At 42.4% G+C, this 17,354-nt stretch overlaps 1 protein-coding gene across 1 annotated transcript in view; it reads left to right on the top strand.

Annotated features, from left to right (window-relative positions):
* Positions 1–16: 16 nt before the first annotated feature.
* TMCC3 (transmembrane and coiled-coil domain family 3) overlaps positions 17–17,354 on the top strand; it is a 75,806-nt gene continuing 58,468 nt past the window's right edge. Inside the window, exon 1 of the mRNA XM_077772301.1 lies at positions 17–378. The gene's annotated coding sequence lies outside the window, so the exon portion shown is untranslated. The remainder of the gene's footprint in view (positions 379–17,354) is intronic.

A 17,354-nucleotide genomic window follows, 5' to 3' on the forward strand; every position in this document is an offset into this window, starting at 1 on the left:
GAGTGAAAAGTCAGCCCTCGCGCCGCCGTCCCGGAGTTCCCAGCCGTGCCGAGCGGGCGCCCTCTCCATTGTTTGCAGTGTAATTTGCTGTTGCTGATTTTGGCTGTGGGCGAAAATAGCTCTGAGAGCAAGCAGCGGAGACGAGCCCTGTAGTGCTTCAAAATGAAGACGGAGGCCGCAGCCTGAGCGCAGGTGCCTCCCGGGGGCACCGTGGCCATGCCGGGCAGGTCCGCCCTCGACGCACTGTCCTCCTGTTGAGAAACAGCGGGTCCTCCACCCTGGCCCTTGTTCTGGCGGAGGAACCTGGAGTTGTTCTTTGCTAAATACCCGCTCGGGATCCAGCGTTTGAGTGTCAGCCTCCCTGTATAAAGTCCACAGGTAGAGTTTTGCTCAAATTCTGAACCTCCCTCCCACGAGGTCGACCGGCCACTGGATGGGAAAAGCGGCAGTAGTGACCAATGCAGCTCGGCCTCTATGGCAGGATTTGGGTTTAATCATAACTCGAAGATCTCATCAGTTATCCTATAAGTGAAATAACTAATTCCTTTTTTTTCCTTCTTTCCTTTAGTATCTGTGATCGAGTTAACGGAATGGCTTAAATTTTTACAGATTAAACTTCTTTGGTGGAGTAATACTTACGTCCTGAATCCACTCCACTCTCCTCTACTCCCCAGGAGAGTTCTTACGTTTTGCACTTTATTTTTGTATGGAGGTGTAGCTGACATGCAACTTTTTTTTTTTTTTTTACACACAATGTTATATTTAGTTTCAGGTGTACAGAATAGTGACTGGACAGTTACATTACAAAATGTTCACCATGATATGTTTTGCATTTTCTGTAAAAGTTTTGTAGCAGTTCGGTATGAAAATAACCATAAACTCCATTTGGAAGAAAACATTGGTGAAAGAGCATGGGTTACCTACAGTTAGAAATGATTGGAAGGATGTCTGCTGGTTAACACAGAGTTAACCTGGAAGAAAGGTGAAGATCGTTTTCTAATGCATTTGTAATTTGGAGGAGTCTATTAATGTTTCAGTTGACAGAAGACATTTCAGACTTGGGAAAAAGTGTGGAAGCTTGGTTTCTCTTGTCACAACTGTGATAATCTTTGTGTAAACAACAAGATTAGTAATCTTTGAGGGATGGGTGGCTCATTGTGAGCTCATTTAAGCGATTTGGCAAAACTCCTGAACCTTCGAAAAACCACTATTCTGTAACATCGCATTGATAGAATTCCTACCTGAGCTACCTAGACGGAAAGTGGCAAAGCAAACATGTAACCTAACTGGAGACTTAGTCTCTGCTGTTGCTGCCTGTGTTCGGTTCCCACACACCCCTTTTCTGTTTAAGTACCACAACCTTATTTTCTTGAAAATTCTGCAGGTGATGTTATAGTTACTACATTGTTTTGTTAGCATGGGACACCTGATTTTTTATTTTTATTTTTTAAAGTTTGTTTATTCAGCAAGCCTGTGGCGGGTAGAAACCAAGGGAGAGAGAGAATTCCAAGCAGGCTCTGCAAACCGGGCTCTATCTCCCCAGTGGCCAGATCATCACCTGAGCTGAAATCAAGAGCCGGACGCTCAACCAGCTGAGCCACCCAGATGCCCTGACACCTGCTTTTTAAAACAGACTGTATTAAATCTGAGTTAGATGTTAAATGTACTGATTATTCTAAATTAGTTCGCTGGGCAAATGAAAGCTAGTGAGGACTAGACAAAATTAGACCAAGGAAGACTGTAACTCTAGCTGACAGTGACAACATGTTCTGTTGCAGCGTTTAAACTTTTTGACTGTCTGCTTTTAGGGTTTTATTGTTGAGATGACAAGGAATAGAACTGGAGGAAATTTTGTAAACTCATAACTTTTCGACAGTGAGGCCGATGTAATTTTGAGTCTGTCCGTAAGGCTGCAGTAAGCCTGCTGTGATGAAGGGAAAGTCCCAGCAATCTTCCTGTGCAGAAAGTATTCATCCCACCAGATGATTCTAGCTCTTGTTTTGTGGAACTCATTTAGATTTAGCTATAAAGACGTGGTTTTTCTTTACACTCAGAAAATATATGAGGCAGAAGGAGAACATCTGGCAGTATTAGGGTTTAATGTCACCTTCTCCTTGGCAATAAACCATCTAGTACAGGATTTTACAAGAAACTTTCTGTGGACTCCTGGTAAGTTAGCTTACCTAAAAATACTGTGAGGAGAACTGGAGGTGCATGTGAGGAGTTGATTAGCCTTTCAGAGACAGGAGTTTCCTCCCAGGAAGGCTCTTAAGACTCTAAGAGATCAAGTTCTTGGGTTACTGAATAGTCATTTTTTTAAGTTCAAAACTAACACCCTGTTGAGATAACAGGAAAAATACACATATCTCTTGGTGAGCTTGGCTAAGCCTTTGAGACTAGAATAATAATGAGGCAGTGTACTATTTTAACATTGCAGAAACCTATTTTTACAGCCAGGTGGATTAACCTAGATTCTCCCCGCCCCCATCCCACAGTGAACTGTAATATAACTAATGAATTCCATGATTATCTCTAAGCTGACAAGTCAGGATCATTCACATTTTTAAGCTTAATCTGTGTAAAACTCAGGCATGGTGCATGTTCACTTGACACACAAAATATCCCCCTACTTTAAAAGAAAGAGCATACATAATTAGAATCCTACCTTTCTTCGTGCCCTAGATAGTTAAGGCCTATCATCGTTCTAAGAACACAGGCAGTCTGCTTTGCTCTATATTAACTGGTTTTTATTAATTATGTGTGAACAAATTTTTGTTCTAATTTTAAATGTTCTGAAATGCCGCTTTCAGCCACTTGTGGTTAGTGGTCAGCAGCTAGGGCTCTCCGGTCAGGTGACCTAGATCAAATGCCGGCTCTTTCCATTTCCCAGCTGAGTGACCACTGGGGGCGGGTCTCACCTCTCGGAGTCTCCAGCTCCCCATCTGTAACAGAGGTGGTAATAGTCCTGCTTCGGGGAGTGCTTGTCAGTCTTCAGTAAGAGAGCATTTGTTAAGGAAGGGAGGAAGGAAGGGAGGGAAGAAAAGAAAAGAAAAGAAAGAAAAAGGAAAAGAAAGAAAGAAAAACGGTTGTGTGCACTCCGGTGTTAGGTGTTTTTATCCCTGTCTAAGGTGAATATGCTTTTCTTGTTCCCTCGGTACTGCCCCTAGTCAGTATCGTAGTCTGATCTGTCAGCCATCCTCCTGGGTCTTTCTTTGACTTTTCTCTGGAACTGGTTCCTTTCTGCAGTGTCCCCAGTTATCTCCCACCTTCGTTCAGCAACTCACGACCCCTGGAAGAGAGAATGGTGTACTCACTTCCTCGTTGCTCTATGATTTCATCAGCTTCTATTCTGTCCTGCCCGCAAGGGCCAGAGTCCTCTGCCTCCAGAACCACTTTCATGAGGCTGGCCCCCAGAAGACAGGTCGTGTACCCTGTAATCATTCTCTGCCTTAGTTTCTTCTTCTCCACTCTCGGGGTGTTACAAGGAATAGATGCAGTGACATCTATAAAATGTCTGGGACCCAGAAAGAACTCAGTAGATGGTAGCCATTTTTTAATGTTTTTTTTGTTGTTTTGTGTTTTTGTGCTTGTTTTTTTGAGAGAGAAAGAGCATGAGCTGGAGAGGGGCAGACAGAGGTGAGAGAGAATCCCAGGCAGGCTTCACGCTCAGTGTGGAGCCCGTCACGGAGCTCCATCTCACCGCCGTGTGATCGTGGCCTGAGCCGAAATCAAGAGTCAAGTGCTTAACTGACTGAACACCCCAGGTGCCTCTAAGTAGTAGTCATTTTTGCTATTACTATATAAGAAGTGGTCACGAGCTTCAAAGTGGGAAGACTGCTAATCTTGTGAATAGAATAGATTCTTGCATTTTTTGGCATTTTGTCCCTCCTCTGTGAAACATTCCTTATCACATTGATTGTTTACGTATTTGTCACTGTGTTTATAAACTGTAGACACTGGCACTTTGAGAACAAGCAGATGTTTGCTGAGCACCTTTTATAGGCCAGCTGCTATTCTAGACATCAGGCATATATAATGGTGAATGAAACAGCCTCTCTCTGGAAGCTTAATATCTGGTGATTGTATTTCATTGATACTAGTGGCCCCAGAAAATACTCTCCTCTTTTACATGAGGAAACGATAATAAGTATAGGAGTCTCTAACGTCTGAAATAAAATCTGTGTTGGGTACGGTGGGTACCTGTAGTAATTTCTAAGTGTTCTGTGGTTTGGAAATAGATCCTGAGTGGCCTGATGAGTAATGGCCAGAAGCATTCAAGAAGAGGCTGTCATAGCCCTTCTCAGAGTGGAAGTGGTTGGGCAACGATGTAATAAGTTGATGATCGCATGCTTACTTCCTGGGCAGGAGCCAAAGTGAGTGGGAACACACTTCCGTCCTGGGGACCCCTGACCTGGTGAAAGGGTAAACTGAGTGGCCTGTGAGTACACCTTTAATCAGTGATGCGTTATATTCTGAAGAGTTCATTAAAATTGCCGTGAATAATGAGCGCCTCGAGTCTGACTTGTCTGAAATTTAGGACGGGTAGATTGATGCGGTGTGTGTATTTTGAGCTGTGCTGTGCTGCTGGCTCACCGGTTCTCCCTTTAGAGAGCAAACTGCCAGCCACCACCAGCACAGCCGCTTGTCACATCCGCTGTCGAATACGGAGACAGCTGCTCCCAAGTTGGATGGCAAGACGTGTTTTGCTTCAGAGCCACTGCCTGCATTTCCAGGGCTGCTATTCAGGGCAGAAACCAACCTGATCTTTCTGGATGGAAGATGCCCATGTCTTGACTTAGGATAGGTTGCAACGTTCAGCCCTGCTGTTTCTTTATTGTGTTTTTATGTTTTTAGCAGAGGGGGTTGGTGAGAGAAGGAAGAGAACCATGAATCACTCTACTGTGAATCAGAATGAGGACTTCACATTCCTTAGAAAAGGAAGGAACATCAGGATATATGATCTGTGTATGATCCAACTGCTTCCATTGACTTGGGGGAGAGGAGGGTGCTGCTGAAGGAAAACCGTGTGTTTGTTGATTATTCCTCTCTTAGGCAAAAAGAACATAGATGAAAAGTGCAGTAACAGTGTTAACAGCCAGCATGTGCCAGCTGTATACCAGCCACAATATTAAGCACTTCAAGTGCACTGTCTCTTTAATCCTCACCGTATCTTATTTATAGTTCCATTTTACAGATGAAGATGTTGAGGCCCTGGCAGTTCAAATGATCTGTCCAGGGTCTCCTGGCTATTTGGAAATGGTAGGAGATAGGATTTGGTGACTCCAGATCTGATTGCAGAGCTTGCAATTTTAGCCATGTCCCTGCGTCTACCTTGTAGATGAACACTGGAAAGCAGTCAGTCTCAGTAAACCTGTCAAGTCCTTGAAGACGGCCATGTTCAGCCTCTGCAGGGTGCCTAGCCATGTTGTGTGTTTGGGATTCTTATGACACAGTACTTTGCCAGTCTTTTGTGTATATAGTCTTATGTACCAGGTAAACTTTGGTCAAACGAATGGTGTAGAGTGATAATTTACAAACTTTTTGTAATGCTTACAAGATTTTTGCCAGCATTTTGGAGAAGTCTTGAAGGCTGTTAAATAAGCTCATGATTTAACAACGTCAGTGAAGAGGGGCACCTGGGTGGCTCGGTTGATTAAGCATCTAACTGTTGACTTAGGCTCAGGTCACGATCTCATGATTCATGAGTTTGAGCCCCGTGTCAGCCTCTGCGTGGACAGCTCCGAGCCTGCTTAGAATTGTCTCTCCCTCTCTCTGTCTGCCTCTACCCCACTTGTGTGCGCTCGCTTTCTTTCTCTCTCTCTCACACACCATAAACAAACTTAAAAAAATTTAAAAGGTTGCCAGTAAAGAACCATCGTCTAGCCTGGTGTTTGGTAGCCAGAACATGAGCATGAGCAATTGAAGGACATAACAAGTGTGGTTCTCCTTTTGACAGTCTGGTCACAGTCTGGCCTCAGCAGGTCTCCTGGTAGAACTTTAGCTTCACTGGACTGATGGCATGTGCTTCTCAGTATGTGAGGCCAAGTGTTGGAAAGTAGACTCCAAGGTTTTAACCATGTTGGAACTGGAAGGGGATTCAGACATGAACTCCAGAGCATTCTGTTTGTAGAAGTAGGAAAATGACAGCCAGCCAGACTGTAACCAGTAAAATCATGTCGCTAATAACTGGCTGGCTAGGACTCTAGTCCAGCCTCTGTCTCAAGAAAATTCCTTAACAGAAAACTGCTTTAAATATTTTTAGATACCAAGCTGATTGCTAAGTTATATGGGATAAATATCTCCAAATTTAACTAGATTGAGAAATTTTAAATTATTTTCCATAGAGATCCAATTGGTAAACACATTTTACATTTTGTGAGTTTTCTAAGTGGGAAAAAAATGAATTTGGATGATTTTAGTGTTAGGCCATCATCCTTAGACTTGTAGATTTTTTTTTAATTAAAAAAAATTTTTTTAAGTTTTTTATTTATTTCTGAGAGAGAGAGAGACAGCATGAGCAGGGGAGGGTCAGAGAGAGAGGGAGAAACAAATCTAAAACAGGCTCCCAGGCTCTGAGCCGGCTGTCAGCAGAGTCCGACGCGGGGCTCGAACCCATGAACCACGAGATCATGACCTGAGCCAAAGTCGGATGCTTAACCAACTGAGCCACCCAGGTGCCCCTAAAAATTTTTTTAATAGTTTTTAAAGAGAGAGCCAGAGTGTGAGCAGGGGAGGGTCAGAGAGAGAGGGAGAAACAGAATCTGAAGCAGGCTCCAGGCTCTGAGCTGTCAGCACAGAGCCTGATGCTGGGCTCACACCCATGAACCATGACCTGAGCTGAAGTCACCACCCAGGCGCCCCTGGAAATTTTTGGTGGGACTAGGGTGAGGAGGGTGTGACACTTCATACATCAGACTACATAGCTGCACTAGTTACTTTGCTACTTTTAAAAATTACCTTTTCTGATTTTATTGTTGTTTTCTCTCCCTGTCTCCCCCCCCCCCCCCAAAGTGAGGTTTTGCAAAGTGAGTTCATCTTTGCCTTTACCTTCCACCTTTTGGGATGGGATATTGGGGGGGAAAATGTGTGCCAGATGCATAAGCCATGGAGCACATGGCTTAGAATTCAGGCCTTTCTGTTCCTGTGAGACTCATTGAGGGCATCTTCCAGCACCAGGTGTTTTTAGCATATGTAATTTTCATGCAGCATAACCTCTAAACGCACACTGGAAATGTCATCAGGTTCCAGGCCAAAGAAACCATCTGCTGCCCCCACACTGGGACGAAGACAAGGCTAGGGTCGGTGGGCACATTCAGTGCCAGTCATCAGGGAAGCGCCTTCCCGAGGGAAACTATGAATTCTGCCTTCCACGGCCCAGAAGTAAGATGTGGCCTCACAGAATAGAGGACGTTTCCACTTAGATGCTCCAAAGGCACCTCTAAGTGTACCTGTCAGACTTCATTTCAGTCTCCCATGTCCCCCCACCTGGATAGTACGTTCCCTGTACAACTGAAGCTCGATGTTTGGGATGCTCCCGCAGCCCCTCCCCTTACCCGCCACATACAGTGGTTTACATCTCAGCTTTTCTCAGCCGCTGCTTCCTCTTGACCCTGGCATCACTTTCTTCGTTGACTTCTGGATTTGAAGATGAGTGAGGGGCTAAGAGTATGGACTATGGAGTCAGACTTGAATGTCCGCCTCTCCACTTAGCAGCCATGAGAACAGCCAGGAGAAGTGGGGTTAGGAAACCCATTGCAGCATTTGTTATTCTGACGTTGAGTCACTCATTATCTGCCCCAGAGTTCCCCAAACCTCAGTCATTCCCACACCCACACAGAGCTTTGTACCACCTGTACTATTACTTACTTAATATTTCCAAATCCATTCGCTCCTTAAAACTTGGATTTATTTTTAAAGTATCCATGTTCCTATTCTAGCTAAATATTGTCTTAGCCCCCGAGGCCTGCGGTTGGAGATGAAGAGGAAGCTTAGCAAATGCTGGAGCATTAGTAGAGAGCTCTTAGCACCGAACAGAGACTTTCTCCCCCATGATCACCTGCATGGCCTTGAGGGTTGTTTTCAAGGGAGTTACTGGCTCACTGTGATTCTGTGTTACTGCTTTCTTTTCATGCCACCTAAAATAATTCAGAATCATTTTGGAAAACACTGGTCTTAATGTATCATCTCTCCTCATTCTTTTAGAAGTACTTCTTTTAGACCCACGACTTAGAAGATGCTTAGAAATATTTTTTCATGGGTTGTGAAAATTTGAGTGTTTGGAGGTGAACAGAAACCCACTCTGGTGATTTGAAGGCAGCCTCGTCTGGGTGGGAAGACTTGGAAGAGAAGAGGTTGGGAAAATGAGAGATGTACCTGTTCCAAGCTGGATGTCTCATCTTCTGACAACCTGAGAGAAACCGAGGCCACGGAAAGCCTGAGGCTAAAAAGTGGAATGTCGGAAAATAAGGACTCTGGGAATTTCAGGCAAGGACAGAGAGTGGGTGGAAATGAAATTTAAGCTCTCTGTTTTTCTGAAGTAAACTTGAATTTAATTAAGATGTGTGTGTAGGCTTGTTGTAAGGAAATTAAATGGTGCCTTGAGCTGCAGCCTTCTACGGAAATTCTGATATAAGTGTTGTCCAAAAGTAAAGTATGCCCTCAGTGAAAGCTATGCTTTAACACCTCAGCATATTTACTCCAGTGCGTACAACTATGTTAGGGCCAAAAGTCCCTTTTTCTGTCTCTGTAAAGATACTGTGATAATCCAGAAGGCATGGAACTCGATTCCAGATAGTCAGTGGTGTACTATTTTAAGCTCACTAATTGGAACAGGTGGCCTCTATTTGAGACTGACTCTCTAGTTGGCATAGGTTTTAATTTATCTGAAAATATGAGGCCCATTCAGTAAGAGCTGTTCAGGCTGTGTATTGGCTTCAGGCAAAGTGCTTGAAAGCTTCAACCATAAGCACAGAAGGCTGAGAGGAAGATCGAAGAAATGCAGCTTAATAGTTGCTGCTTTGATTCAATTCTTAACTTTTGGGTGTGGAGCTAGTCCGGGAACGCTGTGGTGTGAGGCAGGTCCAGATGCTTGAGAGGGTTCCTTGCAAACATTTCTCACAGGACAGTGTCTGAAGTATCTCCCTTGAGTCCACCCCACAAGATGGCATGGCTGAAGAGGACTTCACTCAGTTCTCATGTTTTCTAGGGATTAGCACATCTTCAGGCATGAGCTGAGGAGGTGTGCCTGACTGACTGGCTTACCTCAAGCACTCAAGTTGAGATACTCTAAAAACACCTCTAATGAAATCAGAGATGGTCTCTAGATTATGAACTTCTTCAACTGGACCGCTCCCCTCCCTTTTTTTAAACCGTAAACGTATGTTTTGCAAGGTGTCCTGTGAATCTCTTTCTTTAAATCCTTCAAGAGGACAGAATCCCAGTTTCTTCCCCTGACACCTGGAGTCTCTCATCTGACCTTTGTCTTTCTCCCACTCTCAGCCCTTGAACTCTGGCATCCTTCTTTGTGGACTCCCTTGGCTCCCCTCTGTGTCTGTGGGCACCTGCTCCATCCTTTCACATGGGGATGGTTGTGTTCTTTTTATCGACATGTAGATCTCGGTACCTGGTTGGGGCTTTGTAAACACTAATGGAATGGATGTGTGAATGTGGGTATGTTGTGAAATTGCACTATGGGACTTGGGAAGCTGGGAAAGATACTCTGCTCTTGAGCCATATCAGTGCAGGTTAATCCACCTTATTTTAATTGCTGGCAGGATTCCAGTTTATGGGTATTCCACAATCTACTTAATGTTATAACCTTACTGAAGGACACGTACATTGCTTCCAGACTTCAGTGCCTGTCCTTGGACATGCTTCTTTGTGCACATGTGAAGAATATATTAGTTAGGCTAAATTCTTTTTTCTTTTTTTTTAAAAAAAATTTAAATGTTTAGTTTTGAGAGAGTGCAAGTGATGGAGGGGCAGAGGAAGAGGGAGACAGAGGCTTCAGGCTCTGAGCTGTCAGCACAGAGCCTGATGTGGGACTTGAACCCATGAACTGTGAGATCATGACCCGAGCCAAGATCAGGAGTCAGACACTTAACTGACTGAGCCACCCAGCCGTCTGTAGGGTAAATTCTTAAAAGTGGAATTGCTCAGCAAAGAGTGTATATATTAAAAAAAAATTAATGTTTATTTATTTTTGAGAAAGAGCACAAGCAGGGGAGGCACAGAGAGAGAGGGAGAAACAGAATCCATAGTATGTTCCAGACTCTGAGTTGTCAGCCAGAGCCTGATGCAGGACTTGAACCCACGAACAGTGAGATCATGACTTGAGCTGAAGTCGGATGCTTAACTGACTGAGCCACCAAGGCACACCAGAGTGTATGTATTTTAAATTATGATATTGACAAATTGAACACAATACCTCCTCTGTCACACACTAGGAGCTAGGGGTGCAGCAGTGAATGGAACTGGTAGAATTTGTTTAACCCTCAATGTACAAGCATGCCTCAACTCAAGACTTTCTGACACAGCGTATTCTGAAATGTTTTGATCTTGACTGTCTGCTGCATGAAAACTGGTAGCTCATTTTAATTTATATTTTTCCTGATAAAATTAGGTTAGTCATATTTAAAAAATTTTTTATTTTGAAATAATCAGCTACCCCCCAGGAAGTTGCAAAAAACAGTATAGGGATGTATCCCTCCCCCAGACTCTCCCAGTGGCTACATCTTATGTAACTTATTACAAAAGGTTGATCATATTTTTATTCTTCATCACTGGGCTGTGAACTGTTAATACATTCTGGCCATTTATCTAGTGGGTTATTAATCTTTTAAACTGTTTTGCAGAAGTTTTTTTTTACTTATTAAATAAGTTGTTTTGTCCACATATCTTCTCCATTTCGTTATTCCTGACTATATTTTCTACTATTGTGTAACATTACTGTAGATTAGCAACCTGAAACTCCTATGGTGATGTCACAGTTTCTGTGGACCAGGAGAGCAGGTGCAGCTTACCCACATCCTTCACGTTGTTCATGGTGAGGTCTGGTTAATATTTATTCAGTGTTCGCCGTATGCATCCACTGCCCAGACTTTCATCAGTCTAAAATCAAGGTGTCAGCCAGGACTGCAGTCTAGTCTGTAGTCCCTCGTCTGAGGCCTGGAATCCTTTCCCAGCCTCACTGGTTGTTTACTGAATTAAGATCCTTGCACCTGGAAGACTGAGGCCCTCAGCCCCAGAAGCTGCCCACTGTTCCTGCCGCTGGGCCCCCTCATAATGTGGTAGTTGGTTTTTTCAAGGCCAACGGAACAACTCTTAGTTTTGTCTCTTCCTCTAGACCCTCTCGAAAGGTTTACCCAGTTAGGCCAAGTGCACCCAGACAATCCACCTTTTTAATAACCAAAGTCATCTGATTTGGAACCTTAATCACATCTGCAAAATATTTTCATCTTTGCTGTATAATGTAATCATGGGAGTAAAGCCTCATATTCACAAGTCTTGCTTACACACAAGGGAACGGTATCCTATAGGATATGTGTACCAGCAGGTAGGAATCTTAGGGACCATTGTAGAATTCTACCTTCTACATTGTTTCAAGGATATGTTGCATGTGTGAAGAGCATAGAGCCTGGCATGTAGCCAAGAATGAATATTAACCAGACCTTGCCATAAAGATACATAGAAATTTTGGGGCTTATAGGATTTGTGTCATTCTTACAATGGCCTTTGAGATTCTTTTAAGAACCCAAACACCATGTTCTTCTAATACAGTTTATTTATGATTATTTTTATAAATTTTATCTTTGGCCAGTTTTTTACAGTGTAAGTAAACTTTACCCCAACATGAGGTAAAGGCTCATGAGGCTCATGAGGCTTGAACTCACGACCTCACTCACCATCAAAAGTTGCATGCTGTCCTGAGCCAGCCAGCTGCCCCAGTCTTTGGCCCATTTAGAATTTGGTTCCCTGTAACATGTCTTCACATAAGTGACAGTTATTCCTATACCATTTTTTTTTGCAGTTACCTGCCTTTAAAAATATACTGCTGTCCACATCTGTAGTTTTATTTTTAAAAATTTCTACTTTTTTTCTAAGTTTTAAAACTTTTTTTAGAAAGACTATTGAGTCAGTTTATAATTTTGGTACATTTATTCTGGATTGATACCCCTTCCCCGCTCAAACCAGGATTGGAAATGAGCATTTTGAGAACTCTGGCTCATGTATTTAGAAACTTTCAAACAGACATGATCCTAGCTAGACCAAAAGGTAGAGGGGAAGAGATGGTCAAGTTTGCTGTTTTATTTTTTTTTAAATTTGTTTTCAGTTTTCTCTTTTGAACTAGAATAGTGTAGCGCTTGCTTCAGCAGCACGTGTACTGAACTAGAATAGTGCCTCTCAATAAGTTCTATTTATTTATTAAAATTTAAAAAAAATTTTTTTAATTATTATTATTTTTTAGTTTCTGAGAGACAGACACAGCATGAGCAGGGGAGGGTCAAAGAGAGGGAGACACAGAATCTGAAACAGGCTCCAGGTTCTGAGCTAGCTGTCAGTACAGAGCCCGATGCGGGGCTCGAACTCATGAACCGTGAGACCATGACCTGAGCCGAAGTCGGACACTTAACCGACTGAGCCACCCAGGCACCCTCAACAGGTTCTATTTAATATAGAATCCACTCCACGCTGTTACAGTATGAAAAATGTGTATTGTCGCTTCCTAAACTGGCTTTGCTGCCTTAATCACCTGCAGCCGACCATCCCAGCTGGGGGGATGGAAGAGCAGAGACTCGGCCTAACTCTGTACTCTGGGGCAGCAGACCATGTTCAGGCTTGCCCTCATCTTTGTGAATACATCCAGTGTCCTTGTGCTGTCCTTGTACTAGGGCATGTAAGTTGATTTGTCACTCATGTTAGGATAATGAATATAAGAAGAGTTCGTATTTGTAGCTGATAAGCTGGGCTTTTTAAAAATTTGTTTACTTAAATTTATTTATTTATTCTGAGAGAGAGAGTGTGGAAAGGGCAGAGAGAGGGAGACAGAGAAAGAATCCCAAGCAGGCTTCACACCATCAATGTGGAGCCTGACATGGGGCTTAAACTCACAGACTGTGAGATCATGAGCTGAACCACCCAGGTGCCCCAAGTTTATTTTTTTGAGAGAGAGAGCGAGTAGGGGAGGGGCAGAGAGTAAGAGGGAGGCAGAGGATCACAAGGAGGTTCTGCGCTGTCATCGAGGACCTCGATTTTATAACCTGAGCTGAAACCAAGAGTTGGACACTTAACCAACTCAGCCACCCACGTGTCCCAAGCTTTTTCTTTATTTGGCTTGATTGTCCTTATTTGTAGGTTACCCCTGTGGCTTGCTAAATAGCACTAGGTATTTAGGGGTTTTGTGCACGTGTGTTAATTATTGAGAGGTTCACCTGCCTTTTCATCTTCACATATGACACAGAGGGAGGTTAAAACTGTATCTGTGTCCAGAAACTAACACTTAACATTTCATAACCTGACCTAGGAGCATATGAATGGTGAAATGAATTTGCCTTCATCGTGTGTGCTTTCATTTGAGAAGGGCATCATGCTTATAAAAAGCCTCCTGACTTTAAGAAATTACCAAGTAATATTTGTTGTATGAAACCAGCCAAAGTTTACCTCCTATATTGAGCAATTTAGAGCTACTCACTGAATTGTCATTTGTTGGATAATCATCTTTTTTTTTTTTAATGTTTATTTATTTTAGAGCAGGGGAGGAACAGAGAGCAAGGGGAACAGAGGATCTGAGGCGGGCACTGCGCTGACAGCAATGAGCCTGATGCTGGGCCCGAATCATGAATCATGAGATCATGACCCAAGCCGAAGTCGGACACTTAACCCACTGAGCCACTCAGGTGCTCCGATGCAAGTCTTCTTTCATTCATTTGTGTCCTGTTACCACGGTGAAGCACTGGACGGTCTTCTACCCAATTTTGGTCTGTTTTCAGCCCTCAGAAATGCTCTGTTGTTTGCTGGGTGGGAGCACATTAAATCCTGTTGAGAAATTTGACTAACAATGATCTGATGGCAAAAAGGTTTTTTATATACTGAGGGCTCAAATTAAGCTCTCGTTTTTATTTTTATTTATTAAAAATTTTTTTGTTTGGGGCGCCTGGGCGGCTCAGTCGGTTAAGTGTTGGACTTCAGCTCAGGTCATGATCTCATAGTTCGTGGGTTTGAGCCTCACATTGAGCTCTGTGCTGACAGCTAGGAGCCTGGAGCCTGCTTTAGATTTTGTGTCTCCCTCTGTGCCCCTCCTTTGCTCATGCTCTGTCTCTCTCTTGAAAAGAAATACATGCTAAAAATTTTTTTTAAGTTTTTTTTTTTGTTTATTAGTAAACTCTTCACCCAATGCAGGGCTTGAACTCATAACCCTGAGATCAAGAGCCACGTGCTCTGTCGACTGAGCCAGCCAAGTGCCCCTAAGATCTCTTTTTTGGAGGGGGGTGGGAGTCACCTGGGTGGCTCAGTCATTTGTTTAAGTGTCAGACTTCGGCTCAGGTCATGATCTCACAGTTCGTGGGTTTGAGCCCCGCGCTGGGTTCTGTGCTGGCAGCTCAGAGCCTGGAGCCTGTTTCGGATTCTGTGTCTCCCTCTCTCTCTGCCCTTCCCCCGCTCATGCTCTGTCTCTGTCTCAAAAATAAATAAACTATTAAAAAAAAAGATTTTTTTTTTAATAGTTTGTTTTTATTTATTTTAAGAGAGTGTGTGCACATGCACACACTATTGGCCCAGAGCCTAATTTCCGGGCTTAAACCCATGAACTGTGAGATATGACCTGAGCCGAAATCGAGAGTCAGACATTTAATGGACTGAGCCACCCAGGTGCCCCATAAGTTCTTATTTTTAAAAAAAGGCTTAGAGTTAAAATGTGAACTCTTCAGCCTTGTTGCTGTTTGAGGAAAGTTCTGCAAACTGAGCCCACCATTCTAACATTGTAGGGGGCTTTTATTTCTTGGGGCAAATAGGAAATGAATGAAATAGTTTTGTTTTATGTGGCTGTCTTTAGATGTTGATACCTTCTCAGCCTTCCTTTTTTAAAGTAATTTGTTGTACATTTGGCATTTGGGGTAATTTTAATGGTAACAGATTTGCTAAGTAAGAATAATATATATTGTTGAAAGACAGAGACACTGAATTCATATACAGAGATTATTTTATGTTTTCCAGTACTTTAGACATTTCAGAAGTCACAGTTTCTTTGTTAGTAAATAATTCTTTAAAATATTTGTTCCAGGGAGCCTAGGTGGCTCAGTCGATTAGGTGGCTGGCCCTTGATTGTGGCTCAGGTCATGATCTCATGGTTTGTAAGGTAAAGCCCCATGTTGGGCTCCATGCTGGCAGTGCAGAGCCTGCTTTGGGTTCTTTCTCTCCCTCTTTTTCTGCCCTTACCCTGTTTATGCTGTCTTTCTCAATTAAATAAGTAAACATTTAAAAAATTAAGAAATAAAATACTTGTTCCTTAGTTTATTTACATAGTAGCCTAAAATGAGCCTGGATGTTTGTCTGGGGCAGCTGGCTTATTAAATTCTTGGTGGATTTTAATTTTCTTAAGTTTATGCTTGCTTTGGTTGTTTAAGGTTGAAGTTAATGTTCTCTGGAAGTAAATGCAGTGACATCAGGTTCTGAGGTTATAAGGTAATGAAATGGCTCATCAGAAACCTCGGCTTACATCATATTTAAAAAATAAACCAGATTCACAGAGGGGAGGATGTTCTGAGCATGAGGAAAACCCGTATCAAATCATTAACCACATAGTTCTGGATAAATAGTAGACAGATTTATCTTTAATTAGTAATTGAGTCAGACATGGAAAAAAATATTTTAAAAATATGATACCCATATACCTGTGTCCTAGATTTAACAGATGGTAACATTTTGCCATGTTTGCATCAGATTTCTGCCACTTATTTTTAAGAAATAAATGGTCCCAGATACAGTTCTCTGGGTGCCTTCGAGTCTCTTCCGGTGTCCTCAAGGGTCTCCATGACCTGACATTGCTGTGCTTCCTTCCTTTGCATACTTTCATGCATTGAATGAACCCATAAACAATATATACTGTTGCTTCCTATATTAAATATTTATATACACGACGTCTCTTTTGTAACTTGCTATCTTTAACTTGCTAATTATTTTATTTCATTTTAGGTTTTAGGCTTTTTTTTTTTTAAAGTTCTATCTAAGTAATCTTTATACCCATCATGGAGCTTGAACTCACTACCCCAAGATCAAGCGTTGCATGTGCTTCTGACTGAGCCAGCTGGGCGCCCCCTAGCATAGTGTTTTAAAACTTATCCTGCTTCATTTCCATTGTTTTTTTAACTGCTGTACATGTTTTTAGTATATGAATAAACCAGAGTGTGTTGATAGTCATTCTCCTCATGGTGGACCTGTAGCTCAATTCAGAGGTTTGTAGACTCGTGGGAGAGTTTCTCAGGGGAGAGCTACCTACAAGTGACATTAGTGGGGCAAAAGAAGAACATTTTCCGCTTTACCATCAGTTCTTAAGTAGCTTTATCAAGTCCTTGTACTTATAAGAGTGACTTGTTAAAGCCACATTTTAATATGTCTCACAGGAAATTGTCATAATGAGGCTAAGATTCTGTGTAGGTGTTAAATAGTGTTTGTTTCAAGTTTGTGTGCATTTTAATTTTGCTTGAAAGGAAATAGAAAGTTATTTTGAAATTGCTGGTAGGCAGTTTTTCAGACCTTGTCAAGAATTTAGCATTTCTTGTTAATGTCTCTAAAAATTGTGTCAATATTTTATTTATGGAGATATTATTTACATACAGTACATCTCCCGCTTTACATGTACAGTTATATGAATTATGACAAGCACAGTCTTCTAGTCACCATCCAGTTAAAGTACAGAATGTTTCTCTCTCCACAGAAAATTCTTTTTTTCTTTATAGTCTGTCCTCTCTTCTGTCCCCAGCCCCAGCAGCCATTGGTCCGATTTTTGTCCTTGTGATTTTGTCTTTTCCATAGTGCACTGTAAATGGAATCAGTTAGTAAATAGCCTTTCTAAGTGCTTCTTTCACTTAGCATAATGCCTTTTTTTTAAAAGTTTATTTATTTATTTATTTAGAGAGAGAGCACAAGCAGGGGAGGGGCAGAGAGAGAATTCCAAGCAGGCTCTGCACTGTCAGTGTGGAGCCCAATGTGGAACTCGAACACATGAACTACGGGATTATGACCTGAACCAGTCAGAGCTTAGCTGACCTCGCCACCTAGGTGCCCCTCCTTTATGGGTAATCCTTTTAAGGTTCCTTTATGTTGCAGACCTCCTGGGTGGCTCAGTTGGTTGACTCTTG

This window comes from Crocuta crocuta, unplaced genomic scaffold, assembly GCF_008692635.1.
Source record: "Crocuta crocuta isolate KB4526 unplaced genomic scaffold, BGI_CrCroc_1.0 scaffold216, whole genome shotgun sequence".
Taxonomy (NCBI): domain Eukaryota; kingdom Metazoa; phylum Chordata; class Mammalia; order Carnivora; family Hyaenidae; genus Crocuta; species Crocuta crocuta.